This window comes from Neofelis nebulosa, chromosome 14, assembly GCF_028018385.1.
Source record: "Neofelis nebulosa isolate mNeoNeb1 chromosome 14, mNeoNeb1.pri, whole genome shotgun sequence".
Classification (NCBI taxonomy): domain Eukaryota; kingdom Metazoa; phylum Chordata; class Mammalia; order Carnivora; family Felidae; genus Neofelis; species Neofelis nebulosa.
In genome coordinates this window covers 8434433-8448057 of record NC_080795.1, presented here as the reverse complement: position 1 = coordinate 8448057, position 13625 = coordinate 8434433, and the positions used below count along the sequence as shown (strand labels likewise).

General features: G+C 41.4%; 1 protein-coding gene across 6 annotated transcripts in view; it reads left to right on the top strand.

Annotated features, from left to right (window-relative positions):
• PLAG1 (PLAG1 zinc finger) overlaps positions 1-13625 on the top strand; it is a 50684-nt gene that overhangs the window by 29290 nt on the left and 7769 nt on the right. For 2 of the 6 annotated variants that reach the window (XM_058699623.1, XM_058699619.1), the window contains exon 2: positions 11720-11818. The gene's annotated coding sequence lies outside the window, so the exon portion shown is untranslated. Of the gene's footprint in view, positions 1-3993; positions 4098-4120; positions 4703-8409; positions 11819-13625 lie in introns of those variants that run through there. The other 4 variants (XM_058699621.1, XM_058699620.1, XM_058699622.1 and 1 more) reach the window with 4 other exon arrangements.

The following is a 13625-nucleotide window of genomic DNA, read 5'->3' as shown; positions in this document are numbered from 1 at the left end:
CTTCCTGTCACTACAGATTAGCTTGCATCTCCTAGACTTTTATATAAATGGAATCATTTCATATATTCTCTTTTTTCTGTCTGACTTCTTTCATTCAGCATAATTATTTCCAGGTTCCTCCATGTTACTGTGTGTGTTAATGGTTCCTTCCCGTCTATTGCTGATTAGTAGTCCATTGCATGAATCTGCTACAGCTTGCTTATCCACTCACCATATTGATGGGCATTTGGGTCGTATCTGGGTTGTTTTGTTTTTTTTTTACTATTACAAATAAAGCTGGTATGAATATCCATGTACGAGTCTTTGTATAGATACAGGTTTTCGTATCTCCTGGGTAAATACATAGGTGGTGACATGGCTGTGTCATATGGTAGATACATGCGTAACATTTTAAGAAACTGCCAGACTTCGAGAAAGATTGCATTATTTTTTCCTTCTTGCTAGTGGCACGAGTTCCGTTTGCTTTACATCCTCGCCAGTACCCGATGCAGTCAGACGGTCAGTGTTTTTCATCGTAGTCATCCTAGTGGGGTAGATGGCGCTGTCTCACTGTGATATTAACTTGCGTTTCTGTAAGGACCAGTGATGTGGAGCATCTTTTCATGTGCTTATTTTCCATCTTCATTGGTGAAATGTCTTTCCCATCTTTCAATTTGTTTGTTTTCTTATTGTTGAGTTTTGGAAGTCCTTAGTATATTCTAGGTACAAGGTCTTTATCAGATCCAGGCTTTGCAAGGAGTTTCTTCTAGTGGCTCGTCCTCTCATTTTTTGAACATTATCTTTTGAATAGCAGTTTTAAATTTTGATGAAATCCAGTTTATCAATGTTATTTTATAGGTTGAGGTTTCAATGTTGTAGCCAGGGAATTTCTGAGTAACTGAATGTCACAAGATTTTTGTCTGTTTTGCTCCAAAATTTTTATAGTTTTAGGTTTTACGTTGGTGTCTATGATCCACATGGAGTTAAGATTACATATAGTGTGAGGTATGGATTCAAGTTGTTGTTGTTGTTGTTGTTGTTGTTGTTGTTGTTAATGGACAACAAACTTTTCCAGCACCGTTATTTGGAAAACCATTCTTTTTGGTAAAATATTTTTTTAATATAAAAGTAGGACATTTGTAAAATACAGAAGAATATAAAGTGTATATCTTGATAATTTTTAAAAATAACCTAGATACATTTAAGGGTATTATGGGGGAATAGTTCTAAGTGTTTAAGTGTAGACTTCACAAAATTGGAATCATAGTATATTCTCTGTCTTACTTTTTAAATGCATCATATCAGTGTTTTCCCCATGTGATTTAATACTCTTTAGATGCACGGTTTTTAATGGCTACATTGTTATTCTGTCACACAGACATACACCTTACCCCTTTTATTACACATTATCAATTTTTATTCTTAAAATATACTTTGAACATGCTTACACTTAAATCTTTGTCACCTTTCTTGTTGTTGTTTTTTGCTTACATTTTTAGAAATGATTCATGAGGTCAGCATATATGAACATTTAAAAGGCTTTGATGACATATTTCCACAACGTAGTCCAGAAAATTTTAACAGTCTACACTCCCACCAGCAGCTACTAAGAAACTTAGTTCTTACGTCGAACTTTAAAAAAAAAAAAAAAACAAACAAAAAAACTTTTTTTTTTACGTTTTTTTTTTTAAAGCATCAGGGATGCGGGGCGCCTGGGTGGCTCAGTCAGTTAAGCGTCCGACTTGGGCTCAGGTCATGATCTCGTGGTTCATGAGTTCGAGCCCTGCGTGGGGCTCTGTGCTGACAGCTCGGAGCCTGGAGCCTGCTTCGGATTCTGTGTCTCCTTCCCTCTCTGCCCCTCCCCTGCTCACACTCTGTCTGTCTCTCAAAAATAAACATTAAAAAAGAAGAAGAAGAAGAAGAAGAAGCAGCCCCTCTTCTCATCTAAGACGAAAACCTCTCCGTTTTCTCAGGCTCCCATCTGCTCCATGTTCTTCCCTGCCTCTTCATGCTCACTCAGCACAGAAGCTGTCCCAGGTCTGTCCCACCTGGCATCCTGAGTCCCCCCTTAGGTACCAGCCCTTTGCTTCTCCTCCAGTGCAAAGATCTCTGGAAGAGAGCCTTCCTTTGCTGGAAGTCATTTCATTGCCCAACTGGCAATCCACCTGGGGGTGCTTCTGCCTCCTCCTCCTGCCCCACTTGTCCCCTCCCTCCCACTCCACCCCCACAGTCTTTCTTGCTGTGGGGTGGTGTCTTAATGCGGGAGCGGCAATCTACATTCTGAGTAGCTTTGTCTTTTCGTGGGGGTTGCCACCTTGTCCTTCCTTCTATCTGAAGCTCTGTCTCTGCCCATCACGTCTTTAAATTACCTAGTTTTGTCTTAAAAGCGGTGGCCTCTGGGCACCGACACGAGTTAATCAGTAACTCGGTTTGAATCTGTCTCTACAAGAGTCAGCTACACAACTAGGTCTGCCTTCTTCTTATCTCCTTTGTTAGTGTGGTCAGGCACTCAAGGGCTTGTCTGCGTTCTTCTAGGAGATGCCTGTGTTTGCTGGTTTTCAGCTCTCTGCTTTAGACTATTCCAGCACCCAGCTGCTGTGTCTCATTTGCACAAGCACACCCTATACTTTCTTCTCTCCCTTCTTTTTCCTCTCTTCTCCCCCCACCCCACCTCCCCAAGTACTTGTTCTCAGTGTCTCATAACCGCCCCACTTGCCGTCCTTGGTACGTGAGCGTACAATGTCCCAGCCATTTGGGTTTAGTGCACTTCTGTCATTAGAATCTGTAAACCAGTGTCTGTAAACCATACTACACTCCGGCTGGAGCACCGCCTCAGAATATGTAATAAGCCAGGCTTCCAATCTCGGAATTCTTCTGGCTAACCGGCATGCCCCCCCGCACACCCTTCCCTCCCCCCTCCCTCTCCTGATTGTGCCTCCTGGAAGGTCACAATCACCAAAACTCGGTTGTATTCTTTCCCTTTTCTGACCCTCTGGTACTTGTTTATACCATATACACTGCTGATTCGTCCCTGTAATACTGCCTTATGGCAGCTTTTGTTTTCATTAACAGTCCTATCGCTTCACTTGACATCAGGTACCTCTCCCGTGGCCGCAGCTCTCTTGCGAACAGGGGACGGGGACGCGCCTGTTTGCATCCCCAGGAATTTCAGATCGATGCCGCATGTAATAGTTGTTGGTAATATTTATTGCACCAGTGTCAGCTGTTTGTCTTAATCAGCGGCAGCCACATATGACTGAGCGTTGACTCTCTGGTCTGGAGAAACGAAGCCGAGGATTTCTGCAGGGACTCCTGGCATCCCTTTCCTGCCTCGGTTAGCGCCTTTGGTGGTAGGCCTTCGTCACCTGTACCCACAGAACGAAGCTGTGGCTCATCCAGATCCCCGGGTACTTCGGAATGCGTCTTGCTGCCTCTTCGCGTGTTCTTGAAGACAGACGTGCCAGCTGCGAACTCACTTTCAGACAAATAATAGTCTCATTATAAAGACACAGGCAGGAGCTGAGCAGTTCTCTGTCTCCTTACTCTTCCTACTTGGGGGCATTTCCAGTTTGCACCCCGGCCTGTGAACACATGGCCTGAGGGAAACACTCCTGGGCAGCGTTTCTCCATTAGCTGGTGTTTAGAAAAACCTCAAACAGTTTTTCTGAAAATTTTATAGAGAAAATAGTGGATGTGTTTGAAATACAAACGAGGGAAATAAGTGGCAGTTTTGAGAAATGGCAGTAACTGGGAATATTTGAGTAAAAATATGAACAATCTAGAGAACTTGTGATTTGGGGGGAAATCTGTAAATCCAGGCATATTGAGTTACTTACTTTTCGCTTTTCAATGTACTATAAATTGTTTCGTATTTGTTTCTAACAGGAATTGAGCTAGCTTTTCCGATAAAGTATAAAAATATGATAATGCATAAAAACCAGTTTGGTTCATATGCCATTAACCAGATTGGTTCTGACTTTTGGAATTTCAAACTAACTCTTCTTTTCTTTTTAGGTTGCCTCTTGGTGCTGCATTGGCCGTATTTGGCACCCAGAATGCTCCATTCTGTGATGATCTATTAATAAGGTTACCTTGTAGAGTTTGGAGCAGGGCCTCAGGTAGGTGGCTTTTATCATTATATGGCATGGCTTTCAAAGTGATCCATTATTTCAGTTTTTAAATAATTTAAGACGTCACATTAAAAGCTTTGAAAAGCATGCCACATAATAAGCATGCCACTTACTATTTTAAGGTCTATCAATACATATTGTGTTCAGCAGGACTTTATTAATAGTTATAGTCTGATGGAAGGATTGGAATACTGGCAGTGAGCAGTCTCCCTTTGTGCACAAATTGCATCGCTGCTGTAAAAGCTTACTTGTTCATCTTCCCCAAATAGCCTGCAGATGAACTCTTAAGCTCCTCTTCTCTGAATCTTGCTTGGAGTGATAGACTGTCCCACGTTACCAGTCTATCTCCTTTCTGTCTACTGGGAAGGGTCTGATTAACTACGGGCAGGTGGGGAGGGCTGCTGTCTCTGCTTGCTGGGATGGGGCAGATGCTAGGATAAGGGACCCAGGGGGACAAGAGCAGTTTGCTAGCCTTGCTGGAAAGGGGACACACCCAGGCATCTAGATCTCCCGGCCCCTAGGTGCAGCTCAGTGGCACAGCATCGAGGTGTAGAGATACTTGGACATCCAGGCACCCGTGGATGTGGTACCAGGTAAGTCTGTCAGCAGGACTTCTGATGCAGGATTGAGGTTTAGAGGCCAGGACCCTTGGCCCTAGGAGAGATAGAATGATAAGAACAAAGATGGCCGTGCCAAGTGCCAGACGATGGGCCCAAGGTCACGAGCTCCACTGAGGGCAGGCAGGGACCCAGCTCTGGGGGGAAGAAGGATGCAGGCTGGGAGCCGGCGAGGTCCCACAGTATACGTGAACAGAGCTTTGTCATCAAGTAAAAGGTACATAAATTAATCTGGCTGAAATTCCTAATCACAGTATCTGTGAAGAGTAAGCATTAAAAATCTAGTTAGCATACTGTTTTGAGTCATTTGTATATTTGTACAGTCCATTTTTAAGATATATGGGAAGATGTTCCTAGTTTTTTAGTGTTACAGGCTGTGGGTTTTTTTGTCCACTAGGTTTTGTTGAAACTGTTTTAGCGGCTAGAAAAAAAGAAAACTGTTTTTCATTACTTTTCCTTAGCCAACGACATTTATGTAGATTTTCCCGTTTTGATTTCTCTTGTGTCGGTAATCCCTCAGACGTTTTCTCTGACATTTTCAACGTCATTTCAACGTCACATTTTAATTTCACGTGAAGAATATCCTCTTTAAAGAATTTGAGTTTCACTCTGTTCCTTTTTCTTTCCTATAAAACTTCATGGGCTGTTTCCAAACGGTAAATCGTAATCGACACGGTTGCATGTGCTCAAGGAGGTATGGAATAGAACATTTGAAAGCAGAGATGTTCTGAAAATGCAGGCCGACTGAGCACCACCCAGGCATGTCTCTGCAGTGCCTGACGGGTCACCTGCAGGCCTCTGAGTAGCACATGCCCACGTGTCCCTGACTTTCAGCGCCCCCTGACTGAAACAGGAGGGACCCCCAGGTGGTTGTGATGGTCCCCTTGGTTCCCTTCCACTCCTCTGCCAGAACAAACTAACAGCTTCGTTCTACAAGCCGCCTTCTGAGCTTGCTTTACGCTGATCTGAAATTTCAGAAACATCAAAACACGTTTGTTTACCTGCTCGTTTTGATTCCTGAAATTCCTTATCAGGACTATGGTTATGGTCAACAGATATTTATCGAACATCTACTACATGCCAGGACACTGACCAGGTGCTGGGGGTATAAGGATAAGTAACAGTCTCCCTGCAGATGAATTTAGGATCCCCGGGGGAAAGGCAAGTAATTCCAAGAAGAGCTTTACCGGGCACAGGCTTAAACTCCGAGAGGTAAAGTTGTGAAGTTCGTTCTCGCTCAAGTAAAATCGGCCAAGGAATGTAATTATCAAGCCTCTTCTCATTGCCATGGCCGGGGCGGTGCACCTGCCCTCTGGAGGTGGAGGAGGGAGTGGCCACCCTGACCTGACCATTCTGCCTAGACCTGATACTATTTACTCAACTATATAGGAATATATAGAAGCGGCTGTTGCCAGAATGGTTGTGTCCTGTCTGGACGGCCACATGGGCATAACTTAGGGAGTCATGACACGCATAGAGCCTTACCTGGATGTGGGCTGTCTTCCTGATACAGTTTAGTGTGGCTCAAGATTTTGCACACACACTTAACACTTATACCTCTTTGTATCCCATAGCACAAGCCTGTCTTTAAAGTGCACTTTACTTTGAGATGGCCTCAAACTAATTCTCTGCATGAGCTTTTGTAACTACAAAAAACTTTTCCTTTCTCGTCACATGTGTTTTCATGTGTACTGTCTCTGCCTTCCCGTTGGCATTTTAGGCATATGCAGTACAAGTGCTTGGAGAGTTCAGACCCAAAACCTGGAGGATGCTGTTTGTAATTGAGTAGTGTCAGGCAGGCAGCCATAAATGAATGGAGGCATGTTCTCCAAAGGTCGGGGGCCCATCAGTGTCAACATTTTGAGTTGATATCAAGCATTTTTGTTGTAGCCCCGGGAACGTAAGAATGAAAACAACCCCTCACAGTTTGGGAGATAGGCAGTTTTCCGAGGGAACGGACCTGTGAGTTACCTACCTACTTTGTACCTAGCCAGAGCACCGATATTCTGGAAATGTTTCATGCCAAAAAAACAAAGCCAGGAAAACCTCTAAGAACAGTTAAAGTTTTGATTAAGCAATCTTTGTATTCAGATGCAATTGCGATTCTTCACTCTTTCTCAGGCACCATTGATTCCCTTGTGCACAATTGCCCTCTCATTTCCTGTTTGCAAATACTGACTAAAATTGCCCTTTGTGAAGAAAATGGAAATACCTGGTATACCACCCATGTGTATTTTTTTATTTGCTTTTTTTTAAGCAGGTTCTTTTTTTTTTTTTTTAATGTGTATTTATATTTGAGAGAGAAAGGGACAATGAGAGAAAGAGGGGAGAGGCAGAGACAGGGAGATACCAACTCCAAAGCGGGCTCCAGGCTCCGAGCCATGAGCACAGAGCCCGACGCGGGGCTCGAACCCACGAGCCGTGAGATCATGACCTGAGCCGAAGTCGGACGCTCAACTGACTGAGCCACCCAGGCGCCCCATTAGTTTTTTATGTGGATGAGAATATACAGTCTCGGGGGAAGAATCCTCCACGTACTAGTTGAAATGAAATGCTAACTTCTAAGTTATGGATCATTAAAAGAGAGCTTTTAAAAGAGAAGAAAAAAATTTTAACATGACATTTATGTTCTATAAAATGAATAACCAATGAAAACATTTCAGAATTGGAAGATAAAATTTACTTGGATATTCCATCTTCATCAGATTGTCTGTTCCTCCTCGCTGGATACTCTAGAAAATGTAATAAACAGCCATACCCGGGTTCAAGGTGGACCAAAAAGGAACATCCTAATTGTACAGAGAGAGAACCGATGTTGGAGTGTGTTGGTTCCACTTTGGAATTGGTTGACTTTTTCCCGTTGGTCCTTAAAAACAAATAGGTCTGCTTTTTCCCTTCACTTCTCTGTTGGCTTCTGGTATTTGATTTTTAAAAATAAGGCCCTCTACCTATCAGTAAAGCTAAATTTTATGGTAAGTTTCAAAAGGGTTGTGTTAGAACTACATTTTAATGGATTGCTCCAAAGTTGAAAACATCAAGTACCATTATTCAAAACAGGCAGTCTTATTTTTACTATTTTAGTTAACTATGATTTCTCCGGGAAAATAAGTACAGTAATTTTAAGTATTTTGAGTATGAGGCTTGTTATTTGAGTGCTCACAACTCGGGCGGGTCAGGTGCCATCCCAGCTCTTGGCCGTGTCTCCCTTTCTAGTGGCTTATTTAGTTTATTGGACCAAATTGTAACTGTACTATATAATTTTTTACTTGAACATAGATAACGTATATTCTGTCCTATGTCTGTTCCGGTGATCGAGCAAGCCTGTAAGTCCGTTCTGACGCTGGAAGGCACATGCCCTGCTTTAATTATTTTCATTCATTCAAAAAAATGTTTACTTTTATGAGAAACAGCAGTGAATAACGCTGACACAACTCCTGCCCCACCATCTATTTTTTTTTTTTAATTTTTTTTAACGTTTATTTATTTTTGAGACAGAGAGAGACAGAGCATGAACGGGGGAGGGGCAGAGAGAGAGGGAGACACAGAATCTGAAACAGGCTCCAGGCTCTGAGCTGTCCGCACAGAGCCTGACGCGGGGCTCGAACTCACGGACCGCGAGATCATGACCTGAGCCGAAGTCGGCCGCTTAACCGACTGAGCCACCCAGGCGCCCCCCCACCATCTATTTTTAATAGGCTTAGGTCTTTGTAGTTGCAAGATAATATTTTTCCTTTTATTATTCATTAATAAGAGATTTTACAGACTTACAGAAATTGAATGCCGTAAAAATTTCCACATTACATTCACAATCAAAAAAGCGTTCTGAGTATGCCATCGCCCTTACTTCAAAATTGGTCCTCGGTTATGTTATCTTGTTCATTTCTTCCACATTCTTCAAAGTTCTGTTGTGTTTTGTACTTGTCAGTTAAAGTATTAACTATTGGTAAGTTTCCTTTTGCAAGCTACCTATCTATCTGAAAAACATGTTTGAAGCAAATGCTGACGTTTTCTGCATTGTTTACTAATGGTGTTTTATGATTAACACATGGGAGAATAAACACAGCTTTGACTATCGATGGCATTTGCCCTTAATTATCAAAGTACATGTTTGACCTTTAACTTAAATACGAAAGAAGTATTGATGCAGGTAAGTGTTGTAAAAATTCACAGCTGTTAGACAAATGACAATCAGAACTGTGGAATTTAAAAGCACAGGAACAGTTTCAGTACGGGGCTGTTCTTAGGCCGGCGTCCCCAGAGGAATTTGTTTTAGTAGACCCTCTGATGTATGATTCATTTTTGCTTGTTATGTTTCCGTGTGAGTCACTGTTTTAGAATGTAAAACATAGGAAGATGAACACGTGTGTGTACGCTGTTTTTATGTGTGCAAGTTGCCCTAGAAAAAAACGTGCGTTCTTAACACCAGCAAAAACTGGAAGGGCATTCTGAGGTGTTAGTTTCTATTTGAAACGGGTAGATGTACCTTTTCTACCTGGCTTCCCAATTCTTAGATCAAGGCAAAGGAGAATTGTAATCCTCTGAAGAACATGGTAACCGCTCTTTGACGCACAAAAAAGAAAGATAGGAGTACACATTTTGTTGCAGACTTTTCAGAACGGTAGTTACAATACTTTTTAAAAGTTGTTCCTGTTCCCGTAAAAAAGAACCCAGCAGTAACTTGAGTTGACTTTTAGTTAGGGTTACATAAATGCGAACTGTATATTTTTTAATGCTTAGTTTATCAAGCTCAATAATAATGAAGTCTAACCAGCTGCTGGTTTCCTTTGTTTGAGGAAATAATTAGCAGCCCTTTGAAATTATTTGGTCATTCATAAGAGCCCAAAATAGACTGAATTTAAGGAAATTAACTGTGACTTTAGAATTATGTTTTGTGATAGAATGAATGAAAATGATGGCTTTATGATTTTATTTCAGACTGTAAAATATATAATATTTTGAAATAGTAATATTTCACATCAAGATTCAGATTTTAAACTATTGAAATACTTCAACTCTAAAGGATTTTTATTATAAATGACATTGAAGAGTAAGCGTCCATGAAATTTTTATGCATCTACTTGAAATGCAACGAAATTTCTCCTGGTCAGGAAAACTACATGAATGTATTGTTTACTGGTCCACTTTGGTTTTTACACTTTTTTCCTACCCAAACCACCATCCACCCAGATAGGTATGCTGTTGTTTTTTTAACCGTTGCTGCAATTACTTAAAATTTACTTCGAAAACTGCCTTTATTAAAAGAAGCAAAGTCTTGTATTTGTTTCCATGGCGGGATCGTACTGGCAGCTCCGATCGGGGGAACAGCACTGTTCCCTGGTCTTGTCTTTTAAGTGTCACCACAGGATTTATCCACTTGCAAACTCGTTTGCCGACCCGTCCTCCTCCTAGAACGCAGGCCTATAAGAGCGAAAAAGGAATTTTAGGGCTTCTGCCACCTCTTGACCACATACGTGCTGTCAGGATATTCAGCTTCTTTGGGCCTCTCCCCTTAGAATGGCAGTGATGATAAATCCACCTCTCAGGTCCACTGAGTCCCAGGGAGATCATAGAGATGAAAACACTCTGCACTTGTAAGGTATTTATATTATTGAAATAACATAATATACAAAACAGGCTTTCATGTGCTTAACTACCCTACCAAAACCTCAGTATGTGCCCTGGGCAAGTAAGTATTTACAAAGTTAATTTTATTATTTTGCAATTTTGATGTGCAGAATTCAGTTCTTCCATTTATGCATGTCCTGCGCTTTCCAAAAGAATGGAGCTTTCGCTTTAACTTTTTAAATATCTTTTATTAGTCACAATTTTTATTTTTCTTATTTTTTAAACTATGAGAATAATGCTGCTTTCAAATGTACTTTTAGTAGTCTTGTAATGATGCTTGAATGTCCTCTAGTAAATATTTTATTTACACAACAAACTTTTAAAAGTATGACAATTTGATTTCAGGGGAAATTAATTAGATTTGTGTTTGGAACGTTAAGTAAAATTATTTTCACTTAACTTGTCATTAGGGAATCCTTTCACTACTATATTTTAACTGCTTGATTTCTGTTACCCCTCTCGTGTTCTTACAGTCACGATTGCTGAACATTCGCCTTTAAAATATTCAGAGTTTATTAATCTCTCTGTGCCCTGTAGTCGCTACAGTAGAGAATCCTAGTTTTTTCTCTGCCTCTTGACCATTCTTTTCGCATTTACTTGTACAATCGAGAATTATTAACAGATTTGTTTCCTGCGCATGTCCTCAGTTTACTGAAGATCATGCTAATAGGCATTTTGTAAAGATACTTTGAAGATCTTTCGACAGTGACCTTTTAAAACCCAGCGACGCTCCGTTCCTGATGCCTCTGCAGCCCACCTGTGTATAACTTCCCTTGCATGCTTTTGAAATCCAAAGAGCACAGAGTTATCGCTACATTTCAGCCCATCCTGCGCAGCATTCCGAGAAATAAACTGGCAGGTGTTGCAGGTGACCGAAGTGTAGCTCCGAGAAGCCCACAAGTGTGTGCACTGTGGGCACACAAGGTGCTGGCTTCAGGAGTCTGCTGTCCTGTGGTGAGGTTCCAGATGCACTGAGTTCGTCTCTTCCGTACTAGTATTAAGCTCAACGAAATGCTGATCGGTTCGGTTTACAAAGAGCGACTCTAACATCCATTTCTCTCAGTAGGCAAGTTAGATTTAAAAAATTAAATTGAATTTGGGAAAGAAGTGGGGAGTCATTCAGCATCACACAATGCCATTTATGTAGGTAATACTACTTTACTTTTTGTTTCTGCATTTATTTGGTCATGTAAACGTGCTTAGAACTAATACAAATTTGCAACTGGTGAAAATTAATGCATGACTTATCAGCAGAGTATGGAATGTAAGCATGTGCCATGAAATTGCAATTCTCTCATTCTTTATCTTCTATCACTTACGTGCCGGTCCCATTTAGAGTGTAGTCCACTCTTATTTTTTGTTTCATAGATTGGCCAAAATGGGAAGGACTGGATTCCGCTCTCTTCCACGAAGAGTCAATGGGACTGGCTGAGATCAAGGTCTGAGGCTCTTTCCACCTGTCACCAGGTAGGCACTGAACAAGAATCACTGCCATTCTGTGCATGTGTCTTTAAAGCATTAGATTGATATGCATATTGTGAAGGTGGGCTTTTATTCCATGTTGAACACAACCTTGTATTATCCTATCGTTTTAAATGCACCTGTAAGTAATTTGACTTTTGTAATATGTTGAGATGAAAAGATATTATTAGCCATGAAAAAACTTCAGCTGGTCTTAGAAACGTGTAATATTTGAAATCTCCAGTTCTTCATTGCTCAGTATGTACATCCAAAGATGGTGAAATTCACTTGTTATTCCATATTGAGTATCACCAACTTGAATATAATCCATGTCTGTGTATTGTTTCATGGTGTACTTCTAATACTCTTTTTTTTTTTTTTTTTTTTATTAGTAGCTGCCATTTTTTTCTCAACTGAAATTCTCTGCCCATTATGCTTGGCTCTCTAAACACAACAGTGACAAATATGACCAGTCTTTGAAATATTTTCAGATATTAGTTATAAACAGGGCCTCAGATAACGTAGCATTCCGTGTTGATTTTACAGTCGAAACATTTATCAGCTTGTTTCCCACAGTGCTCTAAATAAGTGCATGGAAGCATGATGTTAGGAAATGAGGTGGTCAGAATTGCTGTCTTGTCCTGCATTGGCACAGTGCTTTCTCCCAATTTACAGTGTCATTGCTGGTCACAGCAAAACAGCTGTGTAGATATTTCTGAGAGACAGAAAGAGAGAGAGAGGGGGAGAGGGAGAGAGGGAGAGAGGGAGAGAGGGAGAGAGAGAGAGAGAGAGAGAGAGAGAGAGAGAGAGAGAGAAGCTGTCTCTTGAATGAGGATATAACCAGAAAAGAACAAGTCCCTGAGATGAGGAAACTCTAAAACGGGGAGAGCATATTGTGGTAGCATCAGTAATGTCACCTGTGTTGACTGTGTTAATGTCACTTTTAAACAGCAGAAGGCATGCACAGTTTGCACAGCTTGAAGGAAGGCCTTGCTTGTGTCTTCCTGCTGACGAAGAAAGTATACGTGAAGCACACACTGGTTAACTTACCCACAGGCTTTACTTTTGAGCAAATGAGTGAATAATTGCCCTGTTTTGCCTGTTTAGGGACAGCCTCCCCCTTCACATACAGTGGGATCTAGTCCAATATGCACTTCGTTTCACAGAAATTAGATTCAATCTAGAGCCCCTGCCCAAATATAACTGGACTCTGCAGGAGTCCGTATGCTGCATCCGGCCCGTAAGGGCAAATGAGTCTGATGGCAAAACCCAAGGGGTATAAAGAAACGGGCTCTCGTTGTTTTTTGAAATACATCATAGCATGAGAAGTCCAAGTGAGCCGTACTTGATAACAGTCACTTAGCGACGTTCAGTTTTCACTTTAAAAAGCAGGTATTTTTTAAAAGAGGTTGTAGGTCTCATCATTTCTGTGCCCCTTCGAAGCGAGTTGTTAGACTGGCACTCAGGAACCTGGAGGAATCCTTTAACTCTTTTTATATCAGGTGGATCTTTGGGGACTTGGTTCCTTACTCTGAGAAATACAGTTGGTAATACTCACTGTCTCCTGTCTGTGAATTTTCAAAGCTTTCAATCAGTTTAAAAAAGTTTTTTAAGTAGACCTACTCTTTGCCATGCAATACGTACACTTCATCCTTCCTCACAGCACCCATAACGAGTCGAAGCTCTGACACACCTTTTACCCGAAACACCTCCACAATGATGCGTCCTCGCACAGGTATTGTGCTCCAAGCCAAAAGTCTCACTGGTGTGCCACCCACGGGTCACAGGTGTGCCAAAGACTGATCCCCTCAAC